We start from the raw sequence: 25,584 nt of genomic DNA, 5'->3' as shown, positions 1-25,584 counted from the left end.
CCCTTCTTTTCTGTTTGTAAGCTCCACGAGCAGGGCCCTCCTATTCCTGCTGTATTTAACTGTATTGTAAATGTACTGTCCCCTCCCTCTACACATTGTAAAGCGCTGAGCAAACTTTTAAAGCTATAAAGAACCTGTATAATAAATAACAACAATTTTATTCCTATTATTTATTCATCATTAATATTACTATTCATAATTTTTATAGTGCCATCAGTGTGCGCAGCACCCTACCATATATTCTACATAATGCATGTTCCTCTAGCGAAGGGGTCGCATTACCTGGACCCCCCCGTGTCAGGATTCCCCTAATTATTTATTTATTATAAATTATTGTTAATATTATTCAGGATGTTTACAGTACTATACAGTATATGATACATGGTGCATGTTCCTTTAACAAAGGATCACATTACCTGGACCCTGACTGGCCCTGTGACTTTTATTGTTGTTGTTGTTGTTATGTTTGTTTTTACCATGATTTTTTTTTTAATTCCTATTATTATTCATGAATTATTATTTTATTAATTATTATTATTATTCAGAATTTGTATAGTGCCAACAGTGTGTGCAGCGCTTTGCCATATATTCTACGTGATGCATATTTCTAACAAAGGGTTACATTGTTACTTTTATTTATTATTAATAATAATTTTTATCCAGGACTTTTACAGTGCCAACAGTGTGCGCAGTCCTATACAGTATATTCCGCATGATGCATGTTCCTTTTAAAAAAGGGCCACATTGCTGGACCCCCGTGTCAGGCTTCTCCTGACTGGCCCTACTGTTATTATTGTTATTATTGTTATTATTATTATTATTATTTTTACCATGATCTTTTTCTTTTTAATTCCTATTATTATTCAGAATTTTTATAGTGCCAACAGTGTGCTTTACCATATATTCTACGTGATGAATATCCCTAACAACCCCCCCCCCCCCCCCCCCATATCAGACTTCTCCTAATTGGACCTGTGACTATTATTTTTTTAAATTTTTTTATTATTATGCTTACTATTATTTTTTTTTTAATTGTTACTATTTTCATAATAATAATTATTATTTTTATGCAGGACTTTTACAGTGCCAACAGTGTGCACAGTCCTATACAGTATATTCTACATGAGTCATATTTATAACAAAAGGTCACATTGTTACTTTTATTATTAATAATAATTTTTATCCAGGACTTTTACAGTGCCAACAGTGTGCGCAGTCCTATACAGTATATTCCGTGTGATGCATGTTCCTTTAAAAAAGGGTCACATTGTCCGGACCCCTGTGTCAGGCTTCTCCTGATTGGCCCTGTGACTATTATTATTATTTTTTATCTTTTTTTTATTTCCTATTATTAAGTTATTATTATTCTTCAGGAATTTTGTGGTGCCAATTGTGTGCATGGCACAATTACCTTTGGACAGCGGCATTGTCTTTTTTTTTTTAAGGGAGGGACCTAAAAAAGAGAGGCCCTTCTCACACGGGCTGCTGGGGGGGTGTAAAAACAAATGGTTGTGCCGCTGAGCCGGTATAGGTCAGGACAGACTTGGTGACACCTGCTTCGGTGCGATTCCAGAGCCCACAGATCAGTGCGATTCGGACCTCCGATTTTATTGCTGCTTGCGACTTAATTTAACAGAAGTCAATGCAAGTTGCAATGAAATCGCAAAAAAAAAGAAGTAGCGTAGGAACCGACTTGAATTTCAGCGATTTGAAGGGTTCCATTGACAGTCAATGGGGCGAATAGCTATGAAAAGTATATTACAGATTTGCAGACAAAGGAAGTGACGTGTTGTGACCCCCCTCTGAGCCGGGTTAGGGTCAGGATAGACTTAGTGACACTGGCCCTTTAAACCTGCTCCCACCCACGCATGCCACCCCAAGCTGGCCAAGGACACCCAGTGAGCGGCCATGACCGTTTTTTCCCCTCGTTGTGCACAGAGGTAAAAGAACAAATTCCAACCTCTGCAAAAAAAAAAAAAAAGTGATCTAGAGGCGGGGCCACCTTTGGAAAGGTTGACCCTTGACCTCCGATCACCCAGGGGGGTGTCGACCTCATTAACCTGATGGCTATGCATGCCTTGAGTGCCTGATCTGTGTACAGGGGGGGGGAGGTGTGCAGCCCAACAAGAGGCTTCCTGTGCTTCACACAAACTTGTTTTAACACCACAAATAAAGTCGCAGAGGAATCTCCGGCATGTGGGCCGGGACAGCCGCATCTGAAACTGCAAGTGGAATGGAGGACTAAAGATAGAAAAAAAAAAGCGGCAAAGAGAACTTTCTGCTGTTTCGTTTTTGATTTCCTGGGTGCAGAATACAAGAAAACAGCAACATGTGCTGAAGATCACATTGATGTTTATGTTTTAATGTGTAGAACTGATGTTGTCACGGGTTGTCACCAGTTGTCACATGTTGTCTCTCCCCATACATAAACATCTTTGTGTCTGCTTTTGGCTTTTGCTTTCCTTTCCTTAAAGTATCTTTTTTAACTGGTGCATGTCCCTTTAAAAAAAAAAAGTCTTTAATTTTGTTATTGATTTGTAAGGTTAAAGCAGAACTCTGGCCCTCCCTTCAGTCTTGCACAGTTGTGCAGGTTCCTCTCCTGGATTGGAATGGCTTACTCTGGTTCTACTGCACACTGTGAGCTTCTCACTCTGTGCATTAGAACCTGCAGTACGTCAGTATTTGTGTCTGCAGTCTCTGACCATCTCTTGTATCATGCCTGCAGTCTCTGACCATCTCTTGTATCATGTCTGCAGTCTCTGACCATCTCTTGTATCATGTCCGCAGTCTCTGACCATCTCCTGTATCATGCCTGCAGTCTCTGACCATCTCCTGTATCATGCCTGCAGTCTCTGACCATCTCCTGTATTATGCCTGCAGTCTCTGACCATCTCCTGTATCATGCCTGCAGTCTCTGACCATCTCCTGTATCATGTCTGCAGTCTCTGACCATCTCTTGTATCATGTCTGCAGTCTCTGACCATCTCTTGTATCATGCCTGCAGTCTCTGACCATCTCCTGTATCATGCCTGCAGTCTCTGACCATCTCCTGTATCATGCCTGCAGTCTCTGACCATCTCCTGTATCATGCCTGCAGTCTCTGACCATCTCCTGTATCATGCCTGCAGTCTCTGACCATCTCATGTATCATGCCTGCAGTCTCTGACCATCTCATGTATCATGCCTGTAGTCTCTGACCATCTCCTGTATCATGTCTGCAGTCTCTGACCATCTCCTGTATCATGCCTGCAGTCTCTGACCATCTCCTGTATCATGCCTGCAGTCTCTGACCATCTCCTGTATCATGCCTGCAGTCTCTGACCATCTCATGTATCATGCCTGCAGTCTCTGACCATCTCATGTATCATGCCTGCAGTCTCTGACCATCTCTTGTATCATGTCTGCAGTCTCTGACCATCTCCTGTATCATGTCTGCAGTCTCTGACCATCTCCTGTATCATGTCTGCAGTCTCTGACCATCTCCTGTATCATGTCTGCAGTCTCTGACCATGTCTGCAGTCTCTGACCATCTCTTGTATCATGTCTGCAGTCTCTGATCATGTCTGCAGTTTCTGACCATAACAGGGGGCGTTTTTTCATTGAAGTCAATGGGACACAATTTTTGCATTGAAGTCAATGGGGGTCATTTCTGCATTGAAGTCAATAGGACACAGCATGCTATTATCTGCACCTTTTTTTTTTTCCCCTGTCAACAAAACACCAATAACCCTATTTTCGGCCGATATATCGGTGCATTCCTAGTAAATTACATTCATTTCAAAGCTGAAAGGCAAAAGCAAACTAAATTTTGCAGTTCTTTCGTACAACAGTCATTGAATGTAAAAAGAATTGTACAAATGTTTGTTGGACACTGCTAGTGTATGGCCAGCGTTATTTGTAGCCTGTGTCATGGTGCCTGTTGATTGTAAGCTAGCAGACCCCTATGTACTAACGTTGTGCTCCCTATCAGTTGCAGCGTATGGCTTCCATAGGAAGAGATAATGGATTTCTGAATAATAATTGTCGCTTATCCATTCACTACGCCTTTGTGGCTTTCTAGCAGTTATAACTGTTCTCTATGAGCTCATGCCATGTGGTCTATGACTTTTATCCTTTTAACATTCTAATAACTAAACAAATGAGCTTAGCTCTACCTCCGGTCTGTGATCTTCATGCAGTGGGCTTCAGTCTCCCAGCAGGGCTCCATCAGCCCCATTCACTTGATACTCGGAAAAGTCAACGCTGGAGTCCATACCTAATCCGCAGAGTTCATTTATTAAAGCGGTATTAAACCCTAAACCAAAAATGTAATATATTGCAGCTTACCAATCATTAGATGTGGGGGCTGCATAAGTTTTCTTTTCTTTTTTTTTTAGTCCATCATAGACTGAGGACATGCTTCAGGAAACCATCATAATAAACTAGGGACATGCTTCAGGAGACCATCATAGACTAGGTACATGCTTCAGGAGACCATCATAGACTGGAGACATGCTTCAGGAGACCGTCATAGACTAGGTACATGCTTCAGGAGACCGTCATAGACTAGGTACATGCTTCAGGAGACCGTCATAGACTAGGTACACTCTTCAGGAGACCGTCATAGACTGGAGACATGCTTCAGGAGACCGTCATAGACTGGAGACATGCTTCAGGAGACCGTCATAGACTGGAGACATGCTTCAGGAGACCGTCATAGACTGGAGACATGCTTCAGGAGACCGTCATAGACTGGAGACATGCTTCAGGAGACCGTCATAGACTGGAGACATGCTTCAGGAGACCGTCATAGACTGGAGACATGCTTCAGGAGACCGTCATAGACTGGAGACATGCTTCAGGAGACCGTCATAGACTGGAGACATGCTTCAGGAGACCGTCATAGACTGGAGACATGCTTCAGGAGACCGTCATAGACTGGAGACATGCTTCAGGAGACCGTCATAGACTGGAGACATGCTCCAGGAGACCGTCATAGACTGCAGACATGCTCCAGGAGACCGTCCTAGACTGCAGACATGCTTCAGGAGACCGTCCTAGACTGGAGACATGCTTCAGGAGACCGTCATAGACTGGAGACATGCTTCAGGAGACCGTCATAGACTGGAGACATGCTTCAGGAGACCGTCATAGACTGGAGACATGCTTCAGGAGACCGTCATAGACTGGAGACATGCTTCAGGAGACCGTCATAGACTGGAGACATGCTTCAGGAGACCGTCATAGACTGGAGACATGCTTCAGGAGACCGTCATAGACTGGAGACATGCTTCAGGAGACCGTCATAGACTGGAGACATGCTTCAGGAGACCGTCATAGACTGGAGACATGCTTCAGGAGACCGTCATAGACTGGAGACATGCTTCAGGAGACCGTCATAGACTGGAGACATGCTTCAGGAGACCGTCATAGACTGGAGACATGCTTCAGGAGACCGTCATAGACTGGAGACATGCTTCAGGAGACCGTCATAGACTGGAGACATGCTTCAGGAGACCGTCATAGACTGGAGACATGCTTCAGGAGACCGTCATAGACTGGAGACATGCTTCAGGAGACCGTCATAGACTGGAGACATGCTTCAGGAGACCGTCATAGACTGGAGACATGCTTCAGGAGACCGTCATAGACTGGTGACATGCTTCAGGAGACCGTCATAGACTGGAGACATGCTCCAGGAGACCGTCCTAGACTGGAGACATGCTCCAGGAGACCGTCCTAGACTGGAGACATGCTCCAGGAGACCGTCCTAGACTGGAGACATGCTTCAGGAGACCGTCATAGACTGGAGACATGCTTCAGGAGACCGTCATAGACTGGAGACATGCTTCAGGAGACCGTCATAGACTGGAGACATGCTTCAGGAGACCGTCATAGACTGGAGACATGAATGAAATACTTGTATAGCACACAATGCGAACTGAATCGCCTCTAGGCGCTGTGGCGAGCTTTGATCATCTGCTAAAAAAGGAAGGTCTTGAGTTTTTTCCTAAAAGCCAGGTGATTTTCTTCCTGGCGGATGTTGATTGGTAGAGCATTCCATAGCCGAGGCCCTTGGACAGCGAATCTCCGATCACCCTTGGATTTATACCGGACTTTGGGCACGAGGAGGAGGTTTTTGTTGGCTGATCGAAGACTGCGGTTTGGTGTGTAATGATTTATTTTCTCCATTAGGTATTGCGGAGCTTCTCTATGCACGCATTTGTGGGTGAGGCACAGGGTCTTGAACGTGATCCGATTTTTTACGGTTAGCCAATGTAAGCTCCTCAGGAGACTGTCATAGACTGGAGACAGGGCTTCAGGAGACCGCCATCGACTGGAGACATGCTTCAGAAGACCGCCATCGACTGGAGACAAGGCTTCAGGAGACCGCCATCGACTGGAGACAGGGCTTCAGGAGACCGCCATCGACTGGAGACAGGGCTTCAGGAGACCGCCATCGACTGGAGACAGGGCTTCAGGAGACCGCCATCGACTGGAGACAGGGCTTCAGGAGACCGCCATCGACTGGAGACAGGGCTTCAGGAGACCGCCATCGACTGGAGACAGGGCTTCAGGAGACCGCCATCGACTGGAGACAGGGCTTCAGGAGACCGCCATCGACTGGAGACAGGGCTTCAGGAGACCGCCACCGCCTGGAGACACATTAAATGAGACTGTTAGAGATCGCTGCCATTACAGCCTCTTTAAAAATCAGTGCTTCCTCATATGTGCTCCATACATATTTCACTGCTAAAGAATATTTTTCCTTCGCTGGTATGAGTAAGCACCAAAATACAGACTCTTCAGGGGCCCCAAGACCGAGCCACACAATAAATGCCAAAGTGCCACAGGTTGGAGCTAGATGCATGCTGTCTCTGGATTGTAGTCTTGGACTTGGTGACACGCTGCATGCTCACTTTCTGTTGCCTATTATTATTTGATGTGCTATCATTCCCACGTATTCATTCTCTAGCAGAGATTAAATATGGCCACCTCATGGTTGTTGATGGCAGGTTCACTTTAAAGAAGATCTCATCCATAGCCCCGCCCCCACATTCCTGTAACATGTCTGAGATTCCCTTGGATTTTCCCAGGTTGTTGAATGTTCCACTCCTGGAGGCTGTCTGAGCCGAATTTTCTCTTTGCAAGTCGCTGGAAGTGTTGCATGAAAAATGTTGTCACCTGCAGCCATGCAAAGTCTTTGGCGATGTAACAGTTTGGAGGGAAGTGTGACATTGTAGCGGCTGTCTGTCTTCTGCTGCGTCGCCGACCGCCATTCTTCTACATAATAATAATACCTCCAGGTGATAGTTATCCTGATTAATGGCTGGGCTGCTACAATGCCTTGAGTGTGTCCTGCTAATGCTGCCTGCGGGCCTCCAAGGGAACTATAGGTCCCAGCATGCCCAGCTAAACCAGGCAGATGATTTGGAAGCTGACAGAAGACCTATTAGCTGGCTAATTAGAAAACAAAAAAACAAAACCTGTTTTATTCCCTTTAACCACTTCAATACCAGGCACTCCCCCTTCCTTCAGCTTTCAGCGCCGGCACACTTTGAATGACAATTGCACGGTCATGCAACACTGTACCCATATGACATTTTTTTCACATAAATATAGCTTTATTTTGAAAGTAGACAGTCCAAGGTATTTAGTAAGAGGCATGGCAATTTTTTTTGAAGTTGTAATTTTTTGTGGCAATTTTTTTGGGGGGGAAATTGAGAAATTAAATGTATTTTAATTTTTTTTATTTATTTACATAGTGTCACCAGTGCAGTACGGCATCATCATATAACTGGTCTGACAGTGGTAATAGTATGTAAAAAATGAAAACAAATCTCTCATATATATAATATATATATATATAATCTCACAGAAGTGAGTACACCCCTCACATTTTTGTAAATATTTTATTATATCTTTTCATGTGACAACACTGAAGAAATGACACTTGTCTACAATGTAAAGTAGTGAGTGTACAGCTTGTATAACAGTGTACATTTGCCGTCCCCTCAAAATAACTCAACACACAGCCATTAATGTCTAAACCGCTGGCAACAAAAGTGAGTACACCCCTAAGTGAAAATGTCCAAATTGGGCCCAAAGTGTCAATATTATGTGTGGCCACCATTATTTTCCAGCACTGCCTTAACCCTCTTGGACATAGAGGTCACCAGAGCTTCACAGGCTACCACTGGAGTCCTCTTCCCCTCCTCCATGATGACAACATCACAGAGCTGGTGGATGTTGGAGACCTTGCGCTCCTCCACCTTCCGTTTGATGATGCCCCACAGATGCCCAATAGGGTTTAGGTCTGGAGACATGCTTGTCCAGTCCATCACCTTTACCCTCAGCTTCTTTAGCAAGGCAGTGGACGTTTTGGAGGTGTGTTTGGGGTCGTTATCATGTTGGAATACTGCCCTGCGGCCCAGTCTCTGAAGGGAGGGGATCATGCTCTGCTTCAGTATGTCACAGTACATGTTGGCATTCATGGTTCCCTCAATGATCTGTAGCTCCCCAGTACCGGCAGAACTCATGCAGCCCCAGACCATGACACTCCCACCACCATGCTTGACTGTAGGCAAAACACACTTGTCTTTGTACTCCTCACCTGGTTGCCACCACACATGCTTGACACCATCTGAACCAAATAATTTATCTCAGTCTCATCAGACCACAGGACATGGTCCTGGTAATCCATATCCTTAGTCTGGCAAACAGCAGGCTTTCTTGTGTATCATCTTTAGAAGAGACTTTCTTCTGGGACGACAGCCATGCAGACCAATTTGATGCAGTGTGTGGCGTATGGTCCGAGCACTGACAGGCTGACCCCCCACCCCTTCAACCTCTGCAGCAATGCTGGCAGCACTCATATGTCTATTTCCCAAAGACAACCTCTGGATATGACGCTGAGCACGTGACCTCAACTTCTTTGGTCGATCATGGCGAGGCCTGTTCTGAGTGGAACCTGTCCTGTTAGACCGCTGTATGGTCTTGGCCATCATGATGCAGCTCAGTTTCAGGGTCTTGGCAATCTTCTTATAGCCTAGGCCATCTTTATATAGACCAACAATTCATTTTTTTTAGATCCTCAGAGAGTTCTTTGCCATGGGGTGCCATGCTGAACTTCCAGTGACCAGTATGAGAGAGTGAGAGCGATAACAGCAAATTTAACACACCTGCTCCCCATTCACACCTGAGACCTTGTAACAATAACGAGTCACATGACACCGGGGAGGGAAAATGGCTAATTGGGCCCAGTTTGGACATTTTCACTTAGGGGTGTACTCACTTTTGTTGCCAGCGGTTTAGACATTAATGGCTGTGTGTTGAGTTATTTTGAGGGGACATCAATTTTACACTGTTATACAAGCTGTACACTCACTACTTTATATTGTAGACAAGTGTCGTTTCTTTCATTCAACATCTTCAGTGTTGTCACATGAAAAGATAGAATAAAATAGTTACAAAAATGTGAGGGGGGTACTCACTTTTTTGGGAGATACTGGTTTGTGTGTGTGTGTATGTAAAATATATATAGATATAGATATAGATATATATATAGAGAGAGAGAGAGAGAGAGAGAGACTGTTCTGTAGTCCAAGATAAAAACTAGGGGGATTATCAGACTAGGTTCACACTTTGTACATGTCAGGAACGCACGCAAAATTGTGCGCTCTCCGGCATGCACAGAATCTTTGAGCTGCTTTGACTCCTTGATAAGAGTTGAAGTGTGCAGAGGACACAGGAGAGATGAGGATTTCTAACAAGATCAACTGGTATTTTTTGCACTTTCACTTTCAGTGGTTTACTTAACAGAACAAAAGGGAACAAATAAGATAAGTTCATTGTTAGGATAGACATACACTTTCACCACTTCTAGACAACCTCCTGTATATTTTATGCTAAGGCGTAATGACACTTTACTACAATATAAAGTAGTGAGTGTACAGCTTGTATAACAGTGTAAATTTAAATTTGCCGCCCCCACAAAATAACTCTACACACAGCCAATAATGTCTAAACTGCTGGCAACAAAAGTGAGTACACCCCTAAGTGAAAATGTCCAAATTAGACCCAAAGTGTCAATATTTTGTGTGGCCACTATTATTTCCAGCACTGCCTTAACCCTCTTGGGCATGGAGGTCACCAAAGCTTCACAGGTTGCCCCTGGAGTCCTCTTCCCCTCCTCCATGATGACATCACAGAGCTGGTGGATATTAGAGACCTTGCGCTCCTCCACCTTCCGTTTGAGGATGTCCCACAGATGCTCATTAGGGTTTAGGTCTGGAGACATGATTGGCCAGTCCATCACCTTTACCCTCAGCTTCTTTAGCAAGGCAGTGGTCGTCTTGGAGGTGTGTTTGGGGTTGTTTATCATGTTGGATTACCGCCCTGCGGCCCAGTCTCCGAAGGGAGGGGATCATGCTCTGCTTCAGTATGTCACAGTACATGTTGGCATTCATGGTTCCCTCAATGATCTGTAGCTCCCCAGTGCCGGCAGCACTCATGCCGCCCCAGACCATGACACTGCCAGTTATTTATAGCGTGACTGCATCATTGCAGCCGACAAATCTGACACTAAGGCTGGCCAAACATGGTCAAATTTTGAAAGAAATTTGTGTTGAAAATCAGAAATTTTGTGCATTTTGTGATCCAGCGGCATCACCATTGATTTCGAAAATTCGACCAACCAAGCCTTCAATTTCACCTCCTGTTGCTACAGAAAATAATTTTTCGTGGCTGGGAATCTTCTTTTCTTTCCAGGAATTTTCTTTTCTTGCGCATTTCTTTTCCCATTACATTTCTCGCACGATTCTCCCATCATTGATTAGAAAATCGTTTGTTTTTCAAGAAATTTCCAACATGCCCGATTACTCAAATTCGATGGCCGCACGAAAACCGGCTGTTGCTGCAGCCCACTGATGGTGCGAAATTCGAACTAAAATTCTTAGATGAGTAAATTCTTTCAAAATTCGACCCATGTATGGCTTGCCTACTTTTTGGGAACCAGTTAGACAATGCAAACAAATGCACTGTCATTGTACTAATGACACTGGCAGGGTAGGGGTTAACATCAGGGATGGTTAAAGGGTTAGAAAGCACTCCACGGAATGCTTTCTAACTGCAGGGGAGGTGCTTTAACCAGGGGGGAAAAAAAGAGATAATTTTTTCTGCTTAGCAGAAACACAAGATCTCCATTTTCCCCTCTGACAGAAATGAATGGGCTGAAAATCGCACTGCAGAGGAATGCACAGGAATCCTGAGATTATGATGTGCACTGGCCCTGGGGCCCCATTCACACTAGGTGTAACAGGAATGCCACATTCCCACTTTTTTTTTTTTTTTTTTTTTTAAGCATTTTTGTGCGTCACACTTTTGGCTGCTCATTCGTTTGAAAATTCCAAACATGCCAAAGAAGCTTCTGAGCATTTCTTCGGACGTGAACTTGACGCATTTGTAGTGCGAACACCTGTATCTCCTAGCCACAATAATTAATGGCACCACTGACTCATTGCGCATTTTGTAGCACATTTTTTTTTATGCGTTTCCAAAATACACAAAAAAAACCCCAAAAAACGGGCATTTCTGCATGTGTTCCAGGAATGCGCAGTTGTAAATGAGGCCCAACACACTGTATCACTTTATAGACATCGCTACTCCAGGGATCTCCACCAGCTTCTGGATCCAGTGCTGAGCGGCTGCCCTGCTGCATTCTGAACACAGGAGGTCAGCCGCTCGACATCCGAGCCAATCAGAGATCGCTTTACATCTAATGAATGAATACAAAATGTTCTCTGATTGGACAAGGTGGGGTGGTGATGTCGTAGACTTCACCCCATCCAATTGGAGAACATCCACCTCGTCCAACCAAAGAGTATCTCAGGGGCTCTAAGGGCTGCATATCGAGTGCCACAGAGCCGGATGCAGCCGGGCCACAAATTGGACTCTAGGGCATTAAAGTGTCACTAGGCCCACATCATAAAATACAATCAATAAATGGTTTATTAAATGCTATTTATACTCACTCAGTCACTATGAGATTCCTGGTTGATCCTTCTGTTCTCTGTCTCCTCCTTCTGTCCATGTCCCCAATAGTGATGGCCGAACGGTTCGCCCGGCGGTCGTTTCGCGGCGAATTTCCGACTTTCGCCGTCCGCGGGTTCGAACGCCTTTTTCCGTCGTTCGCCCCGGCGGACTTACGTGTTTAATGTATACAAGAACTTTAACCTTTCGTGACACGTTTATCATGTGTTACAGGACAACCAATTGAGACATGACAGCTCATGGACACTTGGACATTCCCCCTAACCTATAAATACACCCGATCCGGTGGCCATTTTACATTCTTTCTTCTGTCACTGTAGGGAAAGGATCCTGTGTGGAGTAGGGACAGAGAAAACGCTAGCTATTTGGTACACAAAAGTTCTTTTCAGGACTGGTATAGGTGTTAGGTCAGCAGCCTGAGTTTCTTTTGTCAGTTTAGATAAAGGGACAGAGCGCTGTATGCTGCTATTTTAGGGACAGCTCAGCCAGATTAGTCTTTCTTCATCATCATCATCATCATCATCATTAGCTGTTACTATCAGGTCCACAAAAGAGCTGTTCCAGCTAATCGTTCCAGCCTACTCTTTTTTGCCAATTTGTATAGGGACAGGCAGGAAGCAGTGTTGTCAGGCAGTGAGGATAATTTTAAAGACTTGCTGTTACTATTAGTTCCACAAAGGTTCTTTTCAGGACTGGTATCAGTGGTACGGTAATAGGCTTGTACACGTATAATATTCTTTCTTCCAAATATAGAAAGAATATTATACTTGACTGCTGCCCTTCTGCTGCAGTCTGCTAATCATTCACAACTCACTTGTTCCACAAAGCTCTTTATCAGGACTGGTAACTTGGTCTGTCTAGGGTGCTACGGTACATAGGCTTGGGTGCGGTACAGTCTGCTGTTCTGTAAGGACCGCTATCGGTCCACAATACATAGGGTTGCCGTGCACTACTGCTGACCGCTGCCCTATACTGCAGCAGTCCTTCATTGGTATAGGGACTGACGTACAGTCTGCTAATCACTAACACACAACCTGCTTGGTCCACAAAAGTTCTTATAAGGACTGGTAACTTGGTATAGGGTGCTACGGTACATAGGCCTGAGTGCAGTACAGTCTGCTGTTCTGTAAGGACCGCTATCGGTCCACAATACATAGGGTTGCCGTGCACTACTGCTGACCGCTGCCCTATACTGCAGCAGTCCTTCAGCGGTATAGGGACTGACGCACAGTCTGCTAAACACTAACACACAACCTGCTTGGTCCACAAAAGTTCTTATAAGGACTGGTAACTTGGTATAGGGTGCTACGGTACATAGGCCTGAGTGCAGTACAGTCTGCTGTTCTGTAAGGACCGCTATCGGTCCACAATACATAGGGTTGACGTGCACTACTGCTGACCGCTGCCCTATACTGCAGCAGTCCTTCAGCGGTATAGGGACTGACGCACAGTCTGCTAAACACTAACACACAACCTGCTTGGTCCACAAAAGTTCTTATAAGGACTGGTAACTTGGTATAGGGTGCTACGGTACATAGGCCTGAGTGCAGTACAGTCTGCTGTTCTGTAAGGACCGCTATCGGTCCACAATACATAGGGTTGCCGTGCACTACTGCTGACCGCTGCCCTATACTGCAGCAGTCCTTCATTGGTATAGGGACTGACGTACAGTCTGCTAATCACTAACACACAACCTGCTTGGTCCACAAAAGTTCTTATAAGGACTGGTAACTTGGTATAGGGTGCTACGGTACATAGGCCTGAGTGCGTTACAGTCTGCTGTTCTGTAAGGACCGCTATCGGTCCACAATACATAGGGTTGCCGTGCACTACTGCTGACCGCTGCCCTATACTGCAGCAGTCCTTCATTGGTATAGGGACTGACGCACAGTCTGCTAAACACTAACACACAACCTGCTTGGTCCACAAAAGTTCTTATAAGGACTGGTAACTTGGTATAGGGTGCTACGGTACATAGGCCTGAGTGCAGTACAGTCTGCTGTTCTGTAAGGACCGCTATCGGTCCACAATACATAGGGTTGACGTGCACTACTGCTGACCGCTGCCCTATACTGCAGCAGTCCTTCATTGGTATAGGGACTGACGTACAGTCTGCTAATCACTAACACACAACCTGCTTGGTCCACAAAAGTTCTTATAAGGACTGGTAACTTGGTATAGGGTGCTACGGTACATAGGCCTGAGTGCAGTACAGTCTGCTGTTCTGTAAGGACCGCTATCGGTCCACAATACATAGGGTTGCCGTGCACTACTGCTGACCGCTGCCCTATACTGCAGCAGTCCTTCAGCGGTATAGGGACTGACGCACAGTCTGCTAAACACTAACACACAACCTGCTTGGTCCACAAAAGTTCTTATAAGGACTGGTAACTTGGTATAGGGTGCTACGGTACATAGGCCTGAGTGCAGTACAGTCTGCTGTTCTGTAAGGACCGCTATCGGTCCACAATACATAGGGTTGACGTGCACTACTGCTGACCGCTGCCCTATACTGCAGCAGTCCTTCAGCGGTATAGGGACTGATGCACAGTCTGCTAAACACTAACACACAACCTGCTTGGTCCACAAAAGTTCTTATAAGGACTGGTAACTTGGTATAGGGTGCTACGGTACATAGGCCTGAGTGCAGTACAGTCTGCTGTTCTGTAAGGACCGCTATCGGTCCACAATACATAGGGTTGCCGTGCACTACTGCTGACCGCTGCCCTATACTGCAGCAGTCCTTCATTGGTATAGGGACTGACGTACAGTCTGCTAATCACTAACACACAACCTGCTTGGTCCACAAAAGTTCTTATAAGGACTGGTAACTTGGTATAGGGTGCTACGGTACATAGGCCTGAGTGCGTTACAGTCTGCTGTTCTGTAAGGACCGCTATCGGTCCACAATACATAGGGTTGCCGTGCACTACTGCTGACCGCTGCCCTATACTGCAGCAGTCCTTCATTGGTATAGGGACTGACGTACAGTCTGCTAATCACTAACACACAACCTGCTTGGTCCACAAAAGTTCTTATAAGGACTGGTAACTTGGTATAGGGTGCTACGGTACATAGGCCTGAGTGCGTTACAGTCTGCTGTTCTGTAAGGACCGCTATCGGTCCACAATACATAGGGTTGCCGTGCACTACTGCTGACCGCTGCCCTATACTGCAGCAGTCCTTCATTGGTATAGGGACTGACGTACAGTCTGCTAATCACTAACACACAACCTGCTTGGTCCACAAAAGTTCTTATAAGGACTGGTAACTTGGTATAGGGTGCTACGGTACATAGGCCTGAGTGCAGTACAGTCTGCTGTTCTGTAAGGACCGCTATCGGTCCACAATACATAGGGTTGCCGTGCACTACTGCTGACCGCTGCCCTATACTGCAGCAGTCCTTCAGCGGTATAGGGACTGACGCACAGTCTGCTAAACACTAACACACAACCTGCTTGGTCCACAAAAGTTCTTATAAGGACTGGTAACTTGGTATAGGGTGCTACGGTACATAGGCCTGAGTGCAGTACAGTCTGCTGTTCTGTAAGGACCGCTATCGGTCCACAATACATAGGGTTGACGTGCACTACTGCTGACCGCTGCCCTATACTGCAGCAGTCCTTCAGCGGTATAGGGACTGACGCACAGTCTGCTAAACACTAACACACAACCTGCTTGGTCCACAAAAGTTCTTATAAGGACTGGTAACTTGGTATAGGGTGCTACGGTACATAGGCCTGAGTGCAGTACAGTCTGCTGTTCTGTAAGGACCGCTATCGGTCCACAATACATAGGGTTGCCGTGCACTACTGCTGACCGCTGCCCTATACTGCAGCAGTCCTTCATTGGTATAGGGACTGACGTACAGTCTGCTAATCACTAACACACAACCTGCTTGGTCCACAAAAGTTCTTATAAGGACTGGTAACTTGGTATAGGGTGCTACGGTACATAGGCCTGAGTGCGTTACAGTCTGCTGTTCTGTAAGGACCGCTATCGGTCCACAATACATAGGGTTGCCGTGCACTACTGCTGACCGCTGCCCTATACTGCAGCAGTCCTTCATTGGTATAGGGACTGACGTACAGTCTGCTAATCACTAACACACAACCTGCTTGGTCCACAAAAGTTCTTATAAGGACTGGTAACTTGGTATAGGGTGCTACGGTACATAGGCCTGAGTGCGTTACAGTCTGCTGTTCTGTAAGGACCGCTATCGGTCCACAATACATAGGGTTGCCGTGCACTACTGCTGACCGCTGCCCTATACTGCAGCAGTCCTTCATTGGTATAGGGACTGACGTACAGTCTGCTAATCACTAACACACAACCTGCTTGGTCCACAAAAGTTCTTATAAGGACTGGTAACTTGGTATAGGGTGCTACGGTACATAGGCCTGAGTGCAGTACAGTCTGCTGTTCTGTAAGGACCGCTATCGGTCCACAATACATAGGGTTGCCGTGCACTACTGCTGACCGCTGCCCTATACTGCAGCAGTCCTTCAGCGGTATAGGGACTGACGCACAGTCTGCTAAACACTAACACACAACCTGCTTGGTCCACAAAAGTTCTTATAAGGACTGGTAACTTGGTATAGGGTGCTACGGTACATAGGCCTGAGTGCAGTACAGTCTGCTGTTCTGTAAGGACCGCTATCGGTCCACAATACATAGGGTTGCCGTGCACTACTGCTGACCGCTGCCCTATACTGCAGCAGTCCTTCAGCGGTATAGGGACTGACGCACAGTCTGCTAAACACTAACACACAACCTGCTTGGTCCACAAAAGTTCTTATAAGGACTGGTAACTTGGTATAGGGTGCTACGGTACATAGGCCTGAGTGCAGTACAGTCTGCTGTTCTGTAAGGACCGCTATCGGTCCACAATACATAGGGTTGCCGTGCACTACTGCTGACCGCTGCCCTATACTGCAGCAGTCCTTCATTGGTATAGGGACTGACGTACAGTCTGCTAATCACTAACACACAACCTGCTTGGTCCACAAAAGTTCTTATAAGGACTGGTAACTTGGTATAGGGTGCTACGGTACATAGGCCTGAGTGCGTTACAGTCTGCTGTTCTGTAAGGACCGCTATCGGTCCACAATACATAGGGTTGCCGTGCACTACTGCTGACCGCTGCCCTATACTGCAGCAGTCCTTCATTGGTATAGGGACTGACGTACAGTCTGCTAATCACTAACACACAACCTGCTTGGTCCACAAAAGTTCTTATAAGGACTGGTAACTTGGTATAGGGTGCTACGGTACATAGGCCTGAGTGCAGTACAGTCTGCTGTTCTGTAAGGACCGCTATCGGTCCACAATACATAGGGTTGACGTGCACTACTGCTGACCGCTGCCCTATACTGCAGCAGTCCTTCAGCGGTATAGGGACTGACGCACAGTCTGCTAAACACTAACACACAACCTGCTTGGTCCACAAAAGTTCTTATAAGGACTGGTAACTTGGTATAGGGTGCTACGGTACATAGGCCTGAGTGCAGTACAGTCTGCTGTTCTGTAAGGACCGCTATCGGTCCACAATACATAGGGTTGCCGTGCACTACTGCTGACCGCTGCCCTATACTGCAGCAGTCCTTCAGCGGTATAGGGACTGACGCACAGTCTGCTAAACACTAACACACAACCTGCTTGGTCCACAAAAGTTCTTATAAGGACTGGTAACTTGGTATAGGGTGCTACGGTACATAGGCCTGAGTGCAGTACAGTCTGCTGTTCTGTAAGGACCGCTATCGGTCCACAATACATAGGGTTGCCGTGCACTACTGCTGACCGCTGCCCTATACTGCAGCAGTCCTTCAGCGGTATAGGGACTGACGCACAGTCTGCTAAACACTAACACACAACCTGCTTGGTCCACAAAAGTTCTTATAAGGACTGGTAACTTGGTATAGGGTGCTACGGTACATAGGCCTGAGTGCAGTACAGTCTGCTGTTCTGTAAGGACCGCTATCGGTCCACAATACATAGGGTTGCCGTGCACTACTGCTGACCGCTGCCCTATACTGCAGCAGTCCTTCATTGGTATAGGGACTGACGTACAGTCTGCTAATCACTAACACACAACCTGCTTGGTCCACAAAAGTTCTTATAAGGACTGGTAACTTGGTATAGGGTGCTACGGTACATAGGCCTGAGTGCGTTACAGTCTGCTGTTCTGTAAGGACCGCTATCGGTCCACAATACATAGGGTTGCCGTGCACTACTGCTGACCGCTGCCCTATACTGCAACAGTCCTTCATTGGTATAGGGACTGACGTACAGTCTGCTAATCACTAACACACAACCTGCTTGGTCCACAAAAGTTTTTATAAGGACTGGTAACTTGGTATAGGGTGCTACGGTACATAGGCCTGAGTGCAGTACAGTCTGCTGTTCTGTAAGGACCGCTATCGGTCCACAATACATAGGGTTGCCGTGCACTACTGCTGACCGCTGCCCTATACTGCAGCAGTCCTTCATTGGTATAGGGACTGACGTACAGTCTGCTAATCACTAACACACAACCTGCTTGGTCCACAAAAGTTTTTATAAGGACTGGTAACTTGGTATAGGGTGCTACGGTACATAGGCCTGAGTGCAGTACAGTCTGCTGTTCTGTAAGGACCGCTATCGGTCCACAATACATAGGGTTGCCGTGCACTACTGCTGACCGCTGCCCTATACTGCAGCAGTCCTTCATTGGTATAGGGACTGACGTACAGTCTGCTAATCACTAACACACAACCTGCTTGGTCCACAAAAGTTTTTATAAGGACTGGTAACTTGGTATAGGGTGCTACGGTACATAGGCCTGAGTGCAGTACAGTCTGCTGTTCTGTAAGGACCGCTATCGGTCCACAATACATAGGGTTGCCGTGCACTACTGCTGACCGCTGCCCTATACTGCAGCAGTCCTTCATTGGTATAGGGACTGACGTACAGTCTGCTAATCACTAACACACAACCTGCTTGGTCCACAAAAGTTTTTATAAGGACTGGTAACTTGGTATAGGGTGCTACGGTACATAGGCCTGAGTGCAGTACAGTCTGCTGTTCTGTAAGGACCGCTATCGGTCCACAATACATAGGGTTGACGTGCACTACTGCTGACCGCTGCCCTATACTGCAGCAGTCCTTCAGCGGTATAGGGACTAAGAGTTTTGTCACAGGGTGATTTAAAAAATGACAGGCAGAGGAAGAGGCAGGCCCTTCCGCAGGGGTGGTAGGGGTAGGGCAGGAGCAACAGCCTTGAGCCAAAGTGGGAAGTTGCAGAAGGTGCGTTCAATTACTTTAAAGGACGCACCAGACTTGGTTGAGTGGCTCACTCAGCCTTATTCTTCTGCACCCTCCTCATCCTCTCGATCTGCACCCTCTTCTTCACTCTCTGCTATGTGCACCCCCAAAGACACTACCACCAACAACACGACCACCACCACCACCACCACATACCTTCCGCTTGAGTCACTGGAATTATTTTCCGATCCATATCAAGAGGACATTTCTGATGCGCAGCCACTCTTGGTATTGGATCAGGAAGAGGAGGTAGCAACAAGCGCTACTCAGCAGTCTGACGCCAGTACCCAGATCAGCCCAAGGAGGAGGTTGGTCCCCGGTGTTGCTGCCTACTCTACTTATAGCAGTGGGGAAGGTGACGTTGATGATGACGTGTCTAGTGATGTCACGTGGGTGCCCACAAGAGAGGAAGAGGAGGGGAGTTCAGAGGGAGATATGGACCAGCAGATAGGGAGGAGAAGCAGCAATGACTTACATTGCACAGCAGGGACAAAGCAGACTGCAAATGTATCAGGAGCGAGTCATCGACCATGTACGGTCACATCTGGCGCTCCCAGGACACCGGCACATGGCTCCGCAGTGTGGGCTTTTTTTAACGTGTCCGCTGCTGACAATAGCGTTGCCATCTGCAATCTTTGCAGTCAACGCGTTAGTCGCGGTAAGCCCAATACTCACCTAGGGACGACCGCCTTAAGAAGGCACATGAGCAGCCATCACCGAGCCCAGTGGGAGCAACGGAACACACAAAGCCACACTGCAGGCTCTCACCGTCCAGCCTCGTCTTCTACTTCTCCTTCTCCTCTCTCCTCACAATTGTCCTCCACTCCACCTTCCATCACGCCAAGCTCACATTTTTCTGCAAAAAGGCAGGCTTCCGTGGGCCTAATGTTTGAGCGTAAAAAAATGATGACGCCGGATAACCCTCTTGCCCAACGGTTGGCGGCTGGCTTGTCAGAACTCATAGCCCGCCAACTACTGCCATATAAACTGGTGGACTCGGAGGCCTTTCGCAAATTTGTGGCCATTGGAACACCACAATGGAAGGTCCCAGGAAGGAAGTATTTCTCAGAGAAGGGCATCCCAGAGCTATATGGCCATGTTCAGCGGCAAGTGAATGTATCTCTGGCACACAGTGTCGGTGCCAAGATACATCTGACCACAGACACGTGGTCTAGCAAACACGGGCAGGGAAGGTATATCAGTTTTACTGCCCACTGGGTGAACCTTCTGACGGCCGTCAAGCATGTAACCCGTGGCACCCGTGTAGATTTGGTTTTACCGCCACGGATTGCATGCAGGCCTGACTCTTCTTCTCCTCCTCCTACTCCATCCTCCTCCCTCTCCTCCTCAGCTGCCTCCTCCTTTTCCGCTGCTAGCGTCTCTTCCACTGCACCGCCCAAGCTCCCCAGAACCTATTCCACATGCCAGGTGAGACGTTGCCATGCCGTGCTGCGTCTGTTGTGCCTGGAAGCAAAGAGCCACACTGGCCCGGCACTCCTTTCAGCTTTGCGTTCACAGGCAGATGAGTGGCTAACACCGCTCAATTTGACAGTTGGTAAAGTGGTGTGTGACAACGGTGCCAATCTGCTTAGCGCATTGAAACAGGGCAAAATCACGCACGTGCCGTGCATGGCACACGTCTTAAACTTGGTCGTGCAGCGATTCCTTGTCAAATACCCTGGGGTCCAGGACATCTTGCGGCAGGCAAGGAAAATCTCGGCCCATTTCAGAAGATCTTACACGGCCATGGCTCGCCTTGCTGACATTCAGCGGCGACACCATCTGCCGGTCAGACGTCTTATTTGCGATTGCCCGACGCGATGGAACTCAACCTTCTATATGCTTGATAGGCTGCTCCAGCAGAAACGTGCAGTTAACGTCTACCTGTATGAACTCTGCGAAAGAAACGGTTCTGGGGAGCTGGGTTTTTTTTCACCGCGCCAGTGGCTGCTCATGCGCGACACATGCAGACTTCTGCGGCCATTTGAGGAGATCACCAAACTGGTCAGTCGCAGCCATGGCGCCATCAGTGACATGGTACCTTATGCCTTCTTTCTGGAGCGTGCATTGCGTCGTGTCATTGATCAGGCTGTGGAGGAGCAGGAGCGGGAAGATGAGGAAGTCGCAATGCTGGATGAATTCCCAGGGGGGGCTACTCTATCTGAGACAAGTCAACAACAGGAGTCTGATGAGGAGTCAGAGGAGGATGGTGCCGGGGCGGATGAGCAGGAGCAAGAAGAGCATGCTTTAAACCTTTCTGGGATCCCTGTTGTGCGAGGATGGGGAGAGGAGAATGAAGAGGACGACATTATCCTGGATGATGAGCAGGAGCCAGGCCACCACACCGCTTCCACTTTAGTGCAAATGGGGGCCTTCATGCTCCAGTGTTTTAATAGGGACCCCCGTATAAAAAGCATGAGGGTCAAGGACCAGTACTGGGTGGCAACGTACTTAGACCCCCGGTACAAACACAAAATGGCGGAAATGTTACCGCCGTCGCAGAGGGCTGTCAGAATGCAGCACTTCCAGGCCTTGCTTCGAGAAATGCTGCATTCTGCTTTTGCGTGCGCTGGCAGAGGAGCAATTCCCACTCCCAGAGAAGGATTTGCGGGTACCAATCCAACAGCGCCTGCAAGAAGAGGCCGGTTTGAAGATGTGTTGGTGACTTCGGATATGAGGTCATTCTTTCAGCCGACCCATCGACAGGTGTCATCCGGATCCAGCATCAGGGAACGCCTAGACCGTCAGGTGTCCGACTACATTGGGTTAACGGCCGATGTGGACGCTCTGAGGAGTGATGAACCCCTAGACTACTGGGTGGGCAGGCTTGACCTCTGGCCAGAGCTTGCCCAATTTGCAATCGAACTGTTGGCTTGCCCCTCATCCAGTGTCCTGTCCGAAAGGACGTTCAGCGCAGCAGGGGGGATTGTGACCGATAAGCGTACTCGCCTAGCTCACCACAGTGTTAACTACCTCACATTTCTAAAAATGAATGAGGCATGGATCTCGGAGGAATTCAACACATGTGATCAGTAGACCATGTATATGTCTATAAACAATTTTTGGAATCAAGCACACAGACCTTCTTAATTCATTTGGCTCACTTCCCTGACCCAAAAAAGCACACCGTACTATATGCCCCTACCCTCCTCTTTGAAGAGGTTGAGCGGTGTCATATTTCTACTGGGGCTGCTTATTATGAGGGGTTCCCACCATCCCTGTGCTGTGCTGACTTCCTCCTGGGTGTTCTTATTATGAGGGGCTCCCACCATCCCTGTGCTGTGCTGACTTCCTCCTGGGGGTTCTTATTATGAGGGGATCACACCATCCCTGTGCTGTGCTGACTTCCTCCTGGGGGTTCTTATTATGAGGGGATCACACCATCCCTGTGCTGTGCTGACTTCCTCCTGGGGGTTCTTATTATGAGGGGATCACACCATCCCTGTGCTGTGCTGACTTCCTCCTGGGGCTGCTTACGGTGCTGCTGTCAGCGCTGTATGTCACGGAGCTGCTGTCAGCGCTGTATGTCACGGAGCTGCTGTCAGCGCTGTATGTCACGGAGCTGCTGTCAGCGCTGTATGTCACGGAGCTGCTGTCAGCGCTGTATGTCACGGAGCTGCTGTCAGCGCTGTATGTCACGGAGCTGCTGTCAGCGCTGTATGTCACGGAGCTGCTGTCAGCGCTGTATGTCACGGTGCTGCTGTCAGCGCTGTATGTCACGGAGCTGCTGTCAGCGCTGTATGTCACGGAGCTGCTGTCAGCGCTGTATGTCACGGAGCTGCTGTCAGCGCTGTATGTCACGGAGCTGCTGTCAGCGCTGTATGTCACGGAGCTGCTGTCAGCGCTGTATGTCACGGTGCTGCTGTCAGCGCTGTATGTCACGGAGCTGCTGTCAGCGCTGTATGTCACGGAGCTGCTGTCAGCGCTGTATGTCACGGTGCTGCTGTCAGCGCTGTATGTCACGGAGCTGCTGTCAGCGCTGTATGTCACGGTGCTGCTGTCAGCGCTGTATGTCACGGAGCTGCTGTCAGCGCTGTATGTCACGGAGCTGCTGTCAGTGCTGTATGTCACGGAGCTGCTGTCAGCGCTGTATGTCACGGAGCTGCTGTCAGCGCTGTATGTCACGGAGCTGCTGTCAGCGCTGTATGTCACGGTGCTGCTGTCAGCGCTGTATGTCACGGAGCTGCTGTCAGCGCTGTATGTCACGGAGCTGCTGTCAGTGCTGTATGTCACGGAGCTGCTGTCAGCGCTGTATGTCACGGAGCTGCTGTCAGCGCTGTATGTCACGGAGCTGCTGTCAGCGCTGTATGTCACGGTGCTGCTGTCAGCGCTGTATGTCACGGAGCTGCTGTCAGCGCTGTATGTCACGGAGCTGCTGTCAGCGCTGTATGTCACGGAGCTGCTGTCAGCGCTGTATGTCACGGAGCTGCTGTCAGCGCTGTATGTCACGGAGCTGCTGTCAGCGCTGTATGTCACGGTGCTGATGTCAGTGCTCTGTATTACGGTGCTGCTGTCAGTGCTCTGTATCTCCTGCACCCTCTTGTTTGCCTACCCTGGTCCCTGACCTTCCCTCTCCTCCATTGCCTTCATTAGCTCCATAGTCCTGAATTGTCAGAACAATTTCCCAAATAAAAAAAAAATGCTTGTAGTTATCGATCCCAAATTCACCTCATACATGTATTATGCTATTGTCCAGGTGGTGGGACTACGTGCTACCCCCTAATAATTACCCCGTGGCCGCAAATTCGACCTAAAGGTTTGCGAAATTCGCCTCCCATTGAAGTCAATGGAGCCCGCGGCGAACGGTCGTTTTCGCGAACGTTTGTGCCCGTTCGCGTTTCGCGTTCGCGAAACGTCCCGTCGGAAGTTCGTCCATCACTAGTCCCCAATTCAGCTAGGGGATTTTGCAGATCAGTGTTGGCAGCTCTGCACATGCTCAGTTTGCAGTGAGTTTCTAAGCTGAGCATTTCCTCCCTATCACATCTGAGCAGCCCATGTAACTATAGAGTCACACAGAAAAAAGGAACTAATGTTTTAATGGACTTTGCAAGTCACATGAGTACTCTGTCTAAAAATAATAAGATTTTTAAATTTAATTTCCACAGAATAGCAAAGATTAAGCAATAATGTATATGTAATACAAAAATTGTTGTTATAACATAAAAAAATGGCATTAATATGACCCACACTGCCTGATCACTAACAATCTCCAATAATGCCGCGTACACACAATCAGACTATCCGGCGGACTTAGTCTGGCGGACAAACCGCCGTAAAGTCTGCCGGACTGTCCGAATGAGCGGACCTGCCCACACACGTGACTTTTTTAGACAGAGTACTCATGTGCCTTGCAAAGTCCATAAAACATTAGTTCCTTTTTTCTCGTAATCCATATCGGGACGTTGGTACATTATTATTGGTCTGTTCGCAGTGTCACCCTGAGATACATACGCTTTAAATTTCACACTTTTGAATTCTTATAGAGTCACGTGGGCGTATACACAATGGTAAATGACAGCCCTCTGCCTCCCCCTTTATGCCCACTAACAAGCTAAACACAATGGGGGCAGGATATTACATGTAGATTAATGAAGGCTTCACCTCCCTCTTATTCTAAGACACAGGCTGGAGGGGCGTGACATGGTAGAAATCCACCCACATCATGTTATTTCCCCCAAAAAATAAATATATATATATATATAAGAGCTGCACGATTAATCGTTAAAAAACTGTGATCTCTTCCGCTGAGAGTAGGCGATTCTTTCATATAAACAAGTAATGAGATTATCTGCTCACTCAGATGTCAAAAGAAAGCATCCAGCACTCTACCAAGTGTAGAACTTGAAACATTGTAACTAACTAACTTCTTAGATCAAAGGGAAAGAACTTCTTGTGTAAACAAATAATCTGGGCAGTCTGCCAAGCTTTTATCCACCAGTAAATGCAGAAAGTTGAACCACTTAAAGTCTAAATCTTTTTCTGACACTTCTTTCTTAAAGGGATTGTAAAGTAACATTTTTTATTTTTTTTAAATAACAAACATGTTATACTTACCTCCACTGTGCAGCTCGTTTTGCACAGAGTGGCCCCGAACCTGCTCTTCTGGGGTCCCTCGGTGGCTGTCTCGGCTTCCTCCCGCAGGTACTTATCATGTTCATGCGAGCTCCCTCGCATGGTGAGAAGCACCTGCAGGCCCGATACCCCCCGCGTCATTGGATGTGATTGACAGAAGCGCGAGCCAATGGCTGCGCT

General features: G+C 47.4%; 1 protein-coding gene across 1 annotated transcript in view; it reads left to right on the top strand.

Annotated features, from left to right (window-relative positions):
- The window catches only part of CTDSP1 (CTD small phosphatase 1), a 96,848-nt gene that overhangs the window by 1,113 nt on the left and 70,151 nt on the right, over window positions 1-25,584 (top strand). The window lies entirely within an intron of this gene.

Source organism: Lithobates pipiens, unplaced genomic scaffold, assembly GCF_037356315.1.
Source record: "Lithobates pipiens isolate NorthernLeopardFrog02 unplaced genomic scaffold, aLitPip1_a1.2 Scaffold_22, whole genome shotgun sequence".
NCBI classification, from domain to species: Eukaryota; Metazoa; Chordata; class Amphibia; order Anura; family Ranidae; genus Lithobates; species Lithobates pipiens.
Note: the sequence above shows the minus strand (reverse complement) of the source record. Positions and strands in the feature narration are given on the sequence as shown.